This window comes from Pinus tabuliformis, chromosome 2_2 (genome assembly GCF_031772625.1).
Source record: "Pinus tabuliformis cultivar Carrire ecotype Pingquan chromosome 2_2, CPIR1, whole genome shotgun sequence".
NCBI classification, from domain to species: domain Eukaryota; kingdom Viridiplantae; phylum Streptophyta; class Pinopsida; order Pinales; family Pinaceae; genus Pinus; species Pinus tabuliformis.
Genome location: NC_142300.1, coordinates 835,378,721 through 835,394,669, shown reverse-complemented (window position 1 = coordinate 835,394,669; position 15,949 = coordinate 835,378,721).

Below are 15,949 nucleotides of genomic sequence, written 5' to 3'. Positions count from 1 at the left end.
TCCAATCCAAACTTGGTATTTTGTCATGGTTATGGAATTCACTCCCTTTGTTATAGCCTATTTTACCTACATTGATTTAGTTGTAGAAACCCTTGTCTTGTTGACCTTGATGCATACCTTTTTTCCCTTTATTTTTCTTCTTATACAACAGTGTCGTTAGTTTTCCACTTACAATCTGCGACATAACCCTACTTTATAGTGTATAACTAGAGTCGTAAGCAACTTCCGTAATATGCATATACGATAGTCTCTAGAAGTTGCACAACTTCTATGAATGCACAACTTAGGTACATGCACAACTTCCATATATGGAAGTTGTACATATACAAAAGTTGTGCAACTTATGTATGTGCACAACTTGCTTATATGCACATATCTTCCGTATATGCACAACTTCTTATATGCACATATACAAAAGTTGTGCACAACTTCCGTATATGCACAACTTTTGTATATGTGCATATACGGAAGTTGCGCATATACAGAAGATGTGGATATATGGAGACTGTTGCATATGGATATTACGAAAGTTGTGCACAACTTCTGTATATGTGCATATACAGAAGTTGCACATATACGGAAGATATGTGCATATACATAAGTTGCACATATACAATAGATATGTGCATATACAGAAGTTGCGCATATACAAAAGTTGTGTATATATGGAAGATATGCACATCTTCTGTATATGCGCAACTTCCCTATATGCACAACTTGTGTTATGTGCATATACTGTATATGTGCAACTTCTGTATATGAGCATATAGAAAAGTTTTGTACAACTTCAACCTCCATATATACACAACCTCTATATATGCGCAGCTTCCATATATGCGCATATTTTCCGTATATGCGCATATATTCTTCATATGCAAGAATATCACCCAAAGAGAACAACAACAACTAAGAGAAAGGAAGCAAAGCCCTCTTGTACTCATTGTTAGAAAGAAGGGCATGATGAGGAACATTTCTGAAAAATACATTTGAAATTGAGGCCAAAAAGGAATGGTAGGAAGGAGAAGCAAAAGACGGTTGCAAGCATGCAACAAGACCAAGAATTTGAATAAGAAGATGAGGAGAATATCATCACTATAGGATTTGTAGGCGTTGGACCAATTGACCTTGAATCTGACTCAGGTGATGAGATGAAGATTGCAGCTCTTGGGATTGTAGAAGATGGACCTATTGACTTGGGTTCTGATTCAGACAATGAGACAAATATTTCAGTAGACATTGTGCCAAAGGTGAGAAGGGCACCAAATACTGCATGGATCTAAGAAATCGAAGAGATCAACCACAGCATTCAAGAAAAGAATGTTGAACTAAAGATACTCCTACATGAAGCAGAGGAGGAGAAACAAAGGTTACAACATCAATTGCAAGCCAAGGAGGAGGCCTTGGAAAATTTGTAGCATAACAAGCATGAGTTAAACCATAATTCTTCAATTTCATGTTCTTTTTACGATGATGATTTCGCTGCATTTGAGAAACATACTACATGAATTGGATCAAAATTGTTTACAAAATGGGGTATCAAGGAAAGGGCCTCAACATTAATGGTCAGGGCATTGTGAATCCCATCAAAGTGGACGAATCGCCTCGTTATGTAGGACTTGGATGTGTCAGAAAAGAGGTTGGAGAATTTTCCAAGACCACCAGTGACCAACCAATGATGAATGATGGGAGCACCCCATCACATTCCAGTGGTAGTGAGGATTACATGGGCACTTATCAGAGGTGCACCAAGAATAAACATTCCAAGACAGTCCAAAAAGTTTGGAAGAGAAAGAATCATTGTAGCCACTGCAACAAGGATGAACATATCAGATACTTCATGACCAGAAAGCACCTATGAAGGAAACAACTGGTGAAGATGTTCAACAAGAAAATCAACCGTAGGAAGATGACCCATTCACTTTGTTGATGGAGAGATGGTTTTATTATATATAATAGCTTGTCGTGGCCATATTATTGTAAATCATATGTTGTGAAATGATTGTAAAGTTGATGATGTGTATTCCATCACTTATGAAAGAAACATGATGATGTTTTTGCCTCTTTTTATTGATAGTTTGGGTATTGGTTTCTATTATGATGTACACATGACAAAAGGGTGTGTGTTATAAACTCTTGAAAAGTATGGGGAGGATTGGGTCATGATTGGTCATGTAATTGAACATGTATTTTGCAAATATTGTACTACAGGCTTGCAGAGGATGAAGGTATCGATTCATCACTTATGCCTCTGATGAACGAAGGTGAAGGAGAAGGAAGTGTGGCCTATCAGAGAACTTGCTATGTAGACAAGGGAGCATAAAAAATTGTAGATTATTTTATGATTTTGGAGGACCAAAATCTCCTCAGTGGAGAGGAATGATTCAGGTAGCTCCAGAAACATTCAGTGATCAAAGAGAGTTTAGGAAAGTGTAACACAACTCATTATGATATTTACAATAATAACCACATATACACACATACATATTTTCTTCGCCCAAAAAATAATAATAATGTCTATGGATCTTTATAATCTAGCTCGATACATTATTTACAATAATACACATATACACATATGCACATTTTCTCAACCAACAAATAAAAGGATATGATGCCTGCATCCACAACAAGGGAATCCAAAGGCTCACACCTCCACCCTCAAAGTAATACCAGGATTCACCTCCTTCCCAAGAAGTCTAGAATCTACTGCTAGGTCAAATCTGCATCCAATGTCAAGTGTTATAATCCTGCGCCATCATACCCTTAGTGAACAATTACTGATTCATTTTTCTAGGGCACACTCCCAATGTGCATCTGATATAATCTGGCAATGCTAATGATCAATAAAAATCCAGTCCCTGACCTTCCCTTCTCTACTATATTGTCCATTAGGCAATCCGGTCACCCCCTTCCATGCAGTCACACACCTTCCAAGTTCACCGATGTCCCATATCCCAAGCGATCCATGCCTTGGCAAGGATTCCTCATATTAGAAGGTAAAACAACCAAGGCATATACCTGCCTCAAAACCATCATACTGGTCATAGCATGCTCATGGAAATCAATGGACACTATTGGGTACCAGTGTCCCACAATGGACCTACTCCTGAAGTGCTTTACCAACATACTGATCCCTGTTCCAATTCCTTTTGTTTTTTACGCTACTAATTCTTGCTGTCAATTTTGACCACCCAACTGGGCATTTCATGCTTTCTTACACCAAGCACATAATTTCCATTATATTCAAAATAAATTGAAATAAATTCACATCATACCTCATTGGTAGCTCGTCAATAAGGTACAATTGTACTCCTGTTTACTTTTTATCACAACAAGTCAAACTAGCAGATTTGACCAAATCATCATGTATAAACATATTACATCAGGTTAGCTCAAAACAAAATCATCATAGATCAAAATCATAAAGCACATGTCACCATCATAAACTAGAATCATAGATCACATGTAATCATCGTAGACTAGAATCAATAATCACATGCATAATAAAATTGAAATAAAATACTGATACTTATCCTTCATTGATCCTTACTTCTACCTTTTTCCCTATTTCGTACACACACGAGATTGGTTTCCACACCTGAAAAACACCCAGTGCCTTCTCCTAAACCATGTACACATACACATAGTGTGTATCACACACATACCATCACACATGACATACAACATCATGCAATACATGGACCTACCCCTGACATACCACACATACACGTCAAGAACCATTGTGCAAAACTTGATGAAAATTTATATTTTTGATATATATATATATATATATATATATATATATAAAGCATACCTTTTTTATTTAAAAAAATAAAATAAAAATAATAATAATAATTATTATTTTTTTAAAGATTTAACTCCGCTCGCCCGTGGTGGTGCGACTCTCGGCGGAGGGTCTGCATGCAAACCCCTCCACCCAGGGCCGTGCCACCACGGGCTGCTAGGAATCGCCTCTCCGTCTGCTCGGCCATCGGCCCTCCGCCTAGGGTTGCGCCACCATGGGCGGGTGGAGAGGGGATTCCGAGAATCGCCTCTCCGCCCGTGGTGGCACAACCCTGGGCAGAGGGCTTGTATGCAGGCCCTCCACCCACGACCACGCAACCACGAGCGGGCGGAGGTAAAAATAATAATAATAATAATAATAATTGTTTAAGAATTTTTTTTTTTTTTTTTTTTTTTTTTTTTTTAAAATTAAAAAGGTAGGCTTAATAATTAAAAAATAAAAAATATGTATTTCTTATTAAACTTTATTTATTTATTATTATTTTTTTATTTAGAAAAGATATATATATATATATATATATATATATATATATATATAATTTTCATTTTTTTGTTTTCTTTTAATAATTTGAGTTTATTTTTGTTTTTTTAGTTTTTAATATTAATTTTATTAGTTTTTAAATATTTTTTTGGTTAATTTTTTATTTTTTTAATCTAGTTTGTTTTTAATTTTATTTATTTATTTTTCTAGTTTTTGTTAATGGTTTTTTTACTTATTCTATTTTTACTTAATTATATATATATTTTTTCAAATTTTGTTTTTTTTTTTTTCAAATTCTTGTATGGTTTATGAGATATTTTTTTTTTAACATTTTTTTTGGTCTTTATATATATATATATATATATTTATTTATTTTAAGTAATCAACATTAAAAAAAAAAAAAAAAAAAAAAAAAACTTGAAAATTCATTAAGTAATCATAATTTAAAAAAAAAATTGGACATAATAAATTTTAAAGTGTGAAAAATAAGTCCTCTAAAAAAAATGTATGTTGCATCAACATGTTTCAAAATCAGCATGAAAATCACTAACATTTAAAACAAATATTTATATTTGATACATAAGAAAATTTAAAGTGTCAAAAATATGCTCCCAAATAAAAGAAGTGTATTTTACGTCACCACTTTTCAAAATCGGGTCACGTTTTTATTACCCCTACGAAACAGGTAATCGCATTGGTTATTTAAAGTGCCAAAAACTATGCTTTAAAAAAATATGTGTGTTCTGCATTGCCCTTTTTCAAAATCGGGTCAATTTTTTGCTATCTCTACGAAACAGGTAACAATATCAGCTCTTATTTCAAAGTTTACGTTGTTATATCCCTTCATTACCGGTCAAGGGATTTCTAGGCCCTAAACCCTCATCTATACAACCAGGATTTGTTGCAATCCCATCATTATCGGTTAAGGGATTCTTAGGCCAATCAATAAACATACACTACCAAGATTTATCGCAATCCTATCAAAACCATTCAAGGGATCATTAGGCCCTAAACAAGCATGGATGCCTCTAGTTTTCTTCCCCAATACCTTGAGTAATTTTCCCATCTCCACCCTTAGACTTTACAGTGTATCCTGCAATTACGGGTTAAGAGATTCCCAGGCCTTTGGGAATTTTCTTGAGACCACCTCACCTGGTTCCATAACCATATGATAATCAATCTCAACAAAAAAAAAACGCCATCACACCATGGTTATCCAAAAATGGCAAGGCAAGGTTGAAAACCACTGTCCCACCTGGAAAAAGCCATGCCAATGACAACAAGAGAACCAAATACACACATGCATATAGCATGCATGCCAAAACTAGTAAGGAAATCATACATGAAACTCGATACCTGCAAGTAATCTCATTATAGCCACTTGATCCAACTCTGCCTTGCTTGATCCTTACTTTCCTTTGATTTCCTATTCTTTCTTTTCCTACCTTTGTCTAATTCTAGAGTTCTCCAAGAATGCTCTAAGTGTGCAAGAGAATGAGAGAGAGAATAAAGAGAGAGATCCAAAAATGAACTAACAAAATGTTGTGAACTGATCCTCAAAAGCCTTTTTATTAATGAGGCCTCTATTTTCTTCAATTTCTTCTATTTTCCTTCAATTTCATCCTCACATGCAACCTGTGACTTTTCACCTTCCTTCTTTCTTAATTTCCACTATTTTCATAAATAAAATACCAATAAATGTCTATTTTCCTTTTCAATGCATTTGCCAATTTCCTTAGCCATAATAAACCAAATGCATACCCACTAGGATGTTTTTCTCAACATTCAACTTGGAATACATATCTCATGACCTTCATCTTAATTTTCCTTTATTAACTTTCTTACATGGATTTCTAACCAAGGTTGTTACAATAATCCTGTGAAAATGGACACCTTTATAACGATTAGGAATGTCCACTTTCCTGTATTCCCTTGTGCACAATTGTTGAAATTTTTCAGTGGTTTTGGGAACAATATCGCCAAAGAGCTCCATCTTAATTCGTCCTGTTGGAATGGTGCTTATCCTTACGTCAAAGAAGACGACATGATTCATTGTAATTTGAGGCTTTTGGTACCATTCGACCACCCTTGATGTTGCTGCTCCACTTTCCATTTATGTCGATACTACACTCCTATCTTGAATGATATAATCATGTAATCAATTTATCTAAGCCATTACAGTCAAACAATTCCTCTGGAACATCCCTTAAAGACCTTACTGAAATCATCTCACTATGGTGAAGTGCCCATTTAAAAATAAAATTTATACATAATGTGAATATGAGAGTTCAAATTAAAGCTTCTAGGATCACCAGTAAATTGGTATCGAAACTACCACCCTCGAATGTCAAGGTATTACCTTTAGATAAACGAGTAGCCATAGACACTGTGTTAATCTTGAGGATTCCTCTTCCAAGGAATGTGTCCGCACTTCTATTAGAATTGTGTCTGGAGAATCAACTATCCAAGCGTAGACTAAGCACCAAAATCCTGAGCACTCCCAATTCAGAGGCCACAATGTTTCTTTGTTAAGACTCTGATCAGGACGGGCTAAGAAATCTAAGACCCATAATTTCTTCAGGAGAAGAAAACGATTTCAAAATTCAAGTGCGCCCAATTACAAGACTAAAAATTAATGATGTATGGATGGTATGAGTGCCTATGAGATGGTATGCAGGACTTGGCGAGTGCAAATGTTAAGGCAGTGGTGGTTCAAACAATGACAATGTTTGGATGAGTAACATAATGAATGGGCATATGATACACACGCCACCGTGTTTCAATGGTTATCAATACTAAAAACAAGATGGATGATCATATCATGCACATCTCCATAACTATTAACCAGAAAGTGTTTCCCTGAAAATTACTTTTACGGATTGACTGGTAAATAAATGTTAGAGTGCCCACATCCCAAGGTCCTTAGAGGGTGTATTAATGGATGTATATCATTGTAAATATTGGTTTCCCTGCTTTAGATGCCCCTAACCGACAAAAAAAAGGTTAGACGATGATATATATATATATATATATATATATATAGAAGGTCAGACAAACATCACATCAATATATATATTTATTTGAGGGTTAATTCAATTAGTTGAATTTTGGTAGTTAAATCAATTTCATTATATTCATTACATTCATGTATTCAGGGCATTCACTCGAGTTAAGGCACGTCGAGTCCCCTAGGGGTGTGGAGCTGATAAGTTTCACTGCAATGGTTTGACCAACTTATGACTAATTACTTCTAGACTACACCTCTAACACATATACTTCTATTATGTTTGTGGAGTTAACATGCATTCAACATCACAAACATATTGCAACTTCACTTCAATAACATCATGTGCATAAGAACATTAACATCAACCATAAACTATACAAGTGCAAGAATAAGTTGTGCAACAACTTCACAAAGGGGAGGGAAATCCCCCACTCGCCACCTTGGTAATGTGGTGAAGTAAAATTATAAGTGCGGACATGAACGAATTCCTCTAGCTAGATAATGGGTCTAGCCACAACAGATACATTCTATGGAAGATTTCCTTAGGTTATAATCAATCAATAGGGCCTACCTCTTGGTCTCTTATCCTGCTCGATGATGTCCTCGCTTACTTGCTCCAACAATCTCTCGCTTCCTTCTTCAAGTTCCTGAAACAAGTAAACAACAACAACACACAAACGTAATAATAGACAAATTGTATTTCAACCTACTTAATGAGTCAAGAGGCATTAAGACACAAATATGTAACATTACAAAACATGTAGGAAATCAATCGATAGTTGCATATATTAATATCAAAGAGAGATTACAACCATTCGTCTTGACGTCACTGTCTTCCTCTAACAAGACTAGGTTCCCACACTCTTCTGCTAGCGCTTCATGATGGCTTCAAACAACAATAGTTTAAAGTTTCTTCCCTTTAGGCTTCACTCCAAACCAAACACACTTGTCCCTCACACAACTAGATGGCTACAACTAGTAATAGCTTGCTTATCTAAAATAGTATACTAACACTCAGCCAAAACTCTAACTGTAACTAGTTTGTGCTTGGGAAGAAGGGAGGTTTATATAGGAAATATGGATGGGAGATGGATCCTCTTCTCATGGGAGAAGGACTTATCCCTTGAAGTAGTGCCATCATTATAAGGGAAAGGGGCCCAAACTGTGATCCTCGACCCCATCCGGCCAAACCATTTACTAGACTTCCATTACGGAGCTTCTAGAGATGGAATCTTCGGCTCTAATTTAAAAAATTTTCCATAATAGGACCGGCGGAGACAAAGTCCATTAGTGTCGGTCTTGTAAACTGGGAAAAACAGAAGTTTCAGGGGAAATGGTGCAGTAAATGATCTGCTCATGGAGAGGGACATAATGGGAGTTTCTCCATGAAGGAAAAGCATGCGGGGTTCACTGTAGAGGTCCACCAGGATCAAGGAGCTGGGAGTACAGGGACAGTGACAAAATTCTATGTAACAGATGCCTCCTAAAGCGTGAAGGCCGAGCTGGAGTGAGGGATGAAATGCTTTATAAAGAAGTGTAGGGAACTGGTTTGCCATCGGAAAACCTGCAAGAAAGTACAGATACATATACATAAACTGAGATCTTTGTGAAATGATACATGAATCATGGCATGGACGTAGCCATCTAGAGAATGATCATGTAAATGGATCCAGGTATGGGCACAACCATCTGTTAAAGAGGATCATAACGAAACCAAGGTATGGTCACAGCCATCCAATAATGAGAAGGATCACATATGATAACTCATGGTCTGGTTGCAGCCAGCCATCTGAAAGAGACATGCATATCATCACAACCATGTCACACCACTTCGCAACCTGGACTTTTTGTGATCTAAGTCCAGGGTCTTGCGCTCCAACACAACCCAATCAAAGTACAGATCCTAGCATGCGAATAGATGTGTTGACGTCGAACATGCTAGAAAGTCGCTTGATTACCAGTCAATGATGTAAATTATTAACAAGCGCGAGAGAAACCACCAATAATGACAATGGTCCTCAAGGTACTATCAACACAATTCACAGAATGTGAATATAGGAATTGAAGTCGAACACCCGTGAAATCACTCGATCGAAAGCCAATGATGTGAACTTGTCATCGAGTGCGAAGAACTTGCCATTAAGGCATGCAAGCTCTAAGGTACTAGAAGGGAGTCTCTCGGTCAACTTCCCGAATAATGAGTTGAAGTCGACAGAAAGTGATCGTGTCGAAGGAGGGCCATAATGAATCCCACATCATTGACGCGAGACGAGAGTATGTAAAATGATTTTGGATGATACAGAGAATCAGAGGTAAGTGTAACTGTAGAAGGACAAATATTGAACATATCCGCGACACAACTGGAAGTTTGGCAGCTTTCGAATCCATGGGATCGGTGGTCATGATGATGTGGCAGAGATCAAATGGAAGGAAAAAATGAACGGCCCAAACCCAGGAAAGTCAACGATACAGAGGAGGATGTCCCAACCTGACACGAAGAAAAGAGTGTCATGTTCAAGAGTGAGTTGCCGACATGACTGATAGATTTCCAAATTCCCCCCCACCATTTCTGGCGAGTACCCCAATTACTTTTTAATCGCAAGCTTGAAGGGGATAGCATATGCTTGCACTGTAAGTTCATCCTTCGGACGAATCCAACCTAGTAAGTTTAACGAGCCCTAGGAAGGAGAAGCTCGTGTTCGTCATGGTGACAAATGCGATGTCGTTTAATAGTTTAACGAGTTCGACAAAGGTGTAACTTGGTATCTTTTTCATGTTTAGAGAGTTTCAAAAAGACACGTAAAAGAAAACTGCACATGGTCCCTTTTCGTACATTTGTGTCTCTCAAATCGGAAAAGGTAGAAAGAAATACTTGAGAGAACCGCTTGACCATTTTAGTCAAGGAGTACCTTTTTCGTAAATAGTGCATCCCAGCCCAAAAAAGGGGTAAAATTATACTAGTCGCACAACGTTTCACATTCGTTAACGAGTTTGAAACGACAAGGGATCAACCATATTTTCGATTTTAAAGGGTCGGAAAAGAGTTGAAGCGGACCCCTGTTTTTATTCTATTTAACGAGCCAAAAAGGGAAAAAATACTCGGAAATCTTTTCATCTTTTACGAGTCAGAAAAGAGCTGAAAGGTGACTCGTCCTGGAGGAACGAGTGGTATGAAGGGTAGCAACTAGTTCCAACAATGGTGTAACTGCTCAAAACATGTAATGGTCAAGAGGTTGCCTAACAAAACCACTCATCGCTGCGGTCCCTCAGGAAGGGAATAACAACCAAGTGAAAGCATATGATTGGCCAAAGAGATGGTGGCGATGGAATGAAACAACCAAGGGTCATCTAGCAGAAATTAGCTGAAAAACGACAATCACGAGATGTAAATCGGGCATGGGTTCATTTTTAGACAAGCTTGAACCATGGAGAACTCTGCTTAGATTCGGATTCATGTTTACACAATCTTGAAATGAAAAACCATGCTTGTTATAAGTTCGCATGCCCCCAGCATAATGACTCAAATCGAGGTACATGCCCCCCAAGCTTCACTTTAGTCAACTAGGTGGACGAAATGAAGGTTCACTTTCGAGATCTTGGAAAGACTCGACTGGGATTTTACGAGATCTTATTCAAAGAATCGATTCGGAAAAGGGAGTTGTTTCATTTTTTAACGAGGTTGATACAGGAACAAACTATCCTCAGACATCTTGATTCATTTTTTAACGAGCTTGCCGCAAGACAAGGAACTATGCTCATCCCTTGTTTCATTTTTTAACGAGGTTGACACAAGACAAGGAACTATCCTCATGACTCCTGTTCATGGACCATACGAGAACATGGCTCCCAAGAGGTCTTCACTAGACGGAAGGACCATGCTCTGGGAGGAATACATGTCATTTGGTACCATAGACAGATCGGGTTCCAATGCCCCCAGTACATAATGTACTATACCATCTGTGTGATCATCAACAGATGTGGAGACAGAACGGGTAGCCACATAATTGACCTATGGCGAGGAAGGTACTACTTGCAAACAAGAGCTGATAGGGGATGATGGTTGCAAAGGAGGTGCTGGTGACCAATGAACAACAATTGATCAATGGTCACTATTCTCCCTTCATGCGAAAAACAAACCACATGGAAAAGCGAAGAAACAAGAGCTCCCATGACATAAACATAGTCGCGTCCAAGGAGAAGATTGAAATATAATGGACCTTGGACTACCATCACATCTATATAGACGGTCTTCCCTTCCAAAGTAATAGGGAACTTTGGAAGGATCCCCAAGGGCTGATCGGTTCCTCCGTTGAAAGCCAACAAATTCTGAGTGACAGGCACAAGATGTGGGGAGTCCAAAGGTTACCAAGTAGTAGAAGACATGATGCTAACAGACGCACCTTCATCTAATATAGTTCTAGGTACTACCATATTATAGCCTTTTGCTGTGATCTGGAAAGGCACATAAGATGGGAGGCGAAAAGCAGTCAAGTCACTCTAATCGAAAGAAACAACATAACTACTTGGTGGGGGCATCATATGATTGTCCCCATGCTCTACAGGAATAGAAGGACTCTCTTAAACTGCCGAGACGAGAGGGTCACTCTTCGATTCATGAGAATCTGAGGAGACGAGAAGAACATGAGTAGTACGATCACCACTGTCTTGCGGAACAGAGTGAGCGACTGGTGGCAGAACCAAATCGACACTCTTGTCGACCAATGGTTGGTCAGAAACGGTCTCTCTCAAGGAGAGCAGGACCGATAAGAGATGAACCCAAGTCAATCTCTTTACCAACCGGGAGAGGTCAGAAGAAAGCCTCTGATAACCAACAAGAAGTTGGGGTTGAGGAGCTGCAAGGTTTTCCAAAACTTTGGAAGCTTTATCCATAAGAGGACAAAGGTGAATAAGATGCTCTCCTTCACATAACTTATAGGGGAATCTAATCTTTCCCTTCTTCTTACCATCATTAGCTGAAGGCGTAGCATTGACATGATCTCCAGAGGTCAACGAGGATGGTCGGTTCAGGTCTTGAGACCATACCTCTAAGACTTTGGGAATGCCAGGACAGTCTCGAAGGAGATGGTCACCCTTACACAACTTGCAAGGGAATCTGACCTTCCGTGGAGGATCGGAAGGTTTGTCTATAGGAGGTGCATTTGGAGCAATAGTTGCAAGGTTAGCCTTTTGCCTACCTAACTTCTTCTTCTTCATCTTCTTCTTCTTCTTCTTAGCCTCCTGGTTACTAGATTTGAAACTTTCACCAGGCGAAGTAGAAGAGGAGCATGAAGAAATGGGGGAAGAAGGCGAGAGGTCAATCTTAGAATCATCGTGACATGATTCAAATGAAGGCGATGTTTGGACAGGATTTGGGACACTTAGGACTATCGAGGTCGAAAACAGCCAGACAGGTAAACCAATGGTTAATCCAGGAAGTGACAACGTCACCATATAAGGAGCACCAACATTTCCAAAAGAAGGAAAAAGACCAGGATTCCCATCCAAGGAGAATCCTTGACTAGTAGACTTTGGGAATGTTGCCATTGGAATCGAATTTAAATAATTACTAAGGAAGATGACTTTTACCAAGAATATTTCATGGGAAGTTAATTTTAAGACATTGAAACAAAACTTTGCCTTTTCATATTTTCAGAGTCGAGAAAAGAGCGAAAGGTGACTCTATCACTTTCGATTTGAAATGAGCTCAAAAGGACAAGTGCTCAGTGATATTTTATATTTAGGGAGTCAAAAAGATCAAAATGACTACTCAATGTACTCTAGGCAGAAAGGATTACCAGGTAACCGTGAACTGCAGAATACATCCCGGCTAACCAAGAAGTATGAGAAGGTAAACTCCCCGAATGATGTGTTCGGTGTATCACGTTTGCAAGGCGACCAACTCGACTTCCTAAGGATAAAAGGATTGCAGCCTAGCGGGGTCTCCCATTATATACTCGATGGTACAGGGAGCACGAACCTGTACTAGCGTTGTCTAATGCCGAAGCGAACAACAACTCCTATGTTTGAAGACGCTGGAACACGTCTCTAGCCTAGACCACTAAATGTGAGCGTTAGGTTTCAAAGCTGTCTTAGGTTGATTCAATAAATTTTAACGGTTGATCTTGAATTAGGTTTCAATTACAAGGCCCTACCTCTGTCATCTGAAAAAACTCCTACATGCAACTATATGAGAAAAGAGATCTTTGTTTGATGAAAATTAACACTAATTGAGAGATAGGGAACAAAAAATCAATGCAACAATCAAAGAATGAAAGCTTTCACTTATGCATATCCTAAATGCACTTAATCTTCCCTTAACAAAAAAATAACTTCCATTTCATTTCCAATGCTTATGATGATGCAATTATAGCTTCTTAATGATGCTACTAATGCAATATTTTCGCTTAAGTAAACTAGATTGATGTTCTCCTTTCCATAAAATGCAAAATGAATCTTTCACATAAAGCATTTTAAATGAAAGTTTTCACAATTCTGAACAAACAAGCATCAATCAAATCCAAAGCATTATAAATGAAACTAAAAGCAACTTCTTCCCTGAATTGAACAAACCAAACACATAAATGCTTCAATTGACAAACCAAGCAATGTAATCTATGCTTGGAAAGAGAAAAGAGACACTCGAAATGAGAGAACAAACGAGACTCTTTCACTCATTCAATTGAAAACAAATCATCCTAGTCACTTTTGGGGTGAAAGAAGAGAGTCTGAGGGTCAAGACACACTGGCATTGGAATGGGAGAAATTCTGATTTTTCATAACTCAGAGACTAGAGTGACTTTTGGGCCAAAAGTAGTGCCGATCGACACGATTGAACAATACTACAACTAGCGCCGATGGCCTGTCGGTGCGGATTTTTGGCCAAAAACAGCGTCGATCGAGGGATTCAAAGAAAAAATAAAAACGAACTTCACACAGGGCCAGACTTAACACTTCAAAGGGTAGGCTAAACCAAGTAAGCACACAAACCAGGTTAAATGAAGTTTTCTAGTCAAGGAGAACGCGATCTAAAAGGCTTACGGGGTCAAAATCACAAGAGCAGAACACACTGGTCAAGATTGGGGTCGAGCCCTGATCTTCACTTACAGGCATCGGCGTGACTACCTAACTGACAACAAGCGCCAGAGACTGGTTGGCGCGACTATTCCTCAACAATTCGCACTAGTCGGCGTGACTGCCAGCGGATTAAGCACGATGGACGAGGTAACTAAGGAAAAAAAAAAAAATCAAAACAGGGACCAGATTTGCTACTATGAATTTTAGACTTAGGCCAGTAAGCAGGAGAAAAGAAATAGAACCAAAGGGAAAATGTGAAACTAGAAAAGTTCTCACGAAATCATGAAATCCAAAACAAACAAAAGGATTGGGATCCCCAGCGGAGTCGCCAATTTATGGTGAAGTAAAATTATAAGTGCGGACATGAATGAATTCCTCTAGCCTGATAATGGGTCTAGCCACAACGGATACATTCTATGGAATCCTTAGGTTAGAATCAATCAAGAGGGCCTACCTCTTGGTCACTTATCCTGCTCGATGATGTCCTCGCTTGCTTGCTCCAACAATCTCTCGCTTCCTTCTTCGAGCTCCTGAACAAGTAAACAACAACAAAACACAAACGTAATAATAGACAAATTGTAATTAAACCTACTTAATGAGTCAAGAAGCATTAAGACATGAATATGTAATATTATAAAACATGTAGGAAATCAATCGATAATTTCATATATTAATATCAAAGAGAGATTACAAACATTCATCTTGATGTCACAGTCTTCCTCTGACAAGACCAGGTTCCCAAACTCTTCTACTAGCACTTCATGATGGCTTCAAACAACAATAGTTTAAAGGTTCTTCCCTTTAGGCTTCACTCCAAACCAAACACACTTCTCCCTCACACAACTAGATGGCTACAACTAGTAATAGCTTGCTTATCTAAAATAGTATACTCACACTTAGCCAAAACTCTAAATGCAACTGAAACTAGTTTGTGCTTGGGAAGAAGGGAGGTTTATATAGGAAATATGGATGGGAGATGGATCCTCTTCTCATGGGAGAAGGACTTATCTCTTGAGGTAGTTCCATCATTATAGGGGAAAGGAGCCCAAACTGTCATCCTCGACCCCATCCGGCCAAACCATTTACCAGATTTCTGTTACGGAGCTTCTAGAGATGGAAGCTTCGACTGTAATTTAAAATGATTTCCATAATAGGACAAGCGTGACTGGAACAATGCTTAGTCGCATCGGTTGGCGTAGGGAATAATGCTAATCTCTGCACATTGGCGCGGGGGAGACAAAGGCCATTAGCGCCGGTCTTGTAAATTGGGTAAAACAAAAGTTTCAGGGGAAATGGTGCAAAAGGGAAATGATTTTCTCATGGAGAGGGACATAACGGGAGTTTCTCCATGAAGGCAAAGCATGCGGGGTTCACTGTAGAGGTCCTCCAGGATCAAGGAATGGGGAGTACAAGGACAATGACAAAATGCTGTGTAACAGGCAATCTCTTGCTTTATTATAAACAAAACTATAATACAACACAACATTACAATGGTCAGTTTCAACCTTCATTTACTCCCAACGTACAACTCTTATAATCATACCACTACCCTTCTTGGTCTTCGTACACAGACCTGCGATTATTCC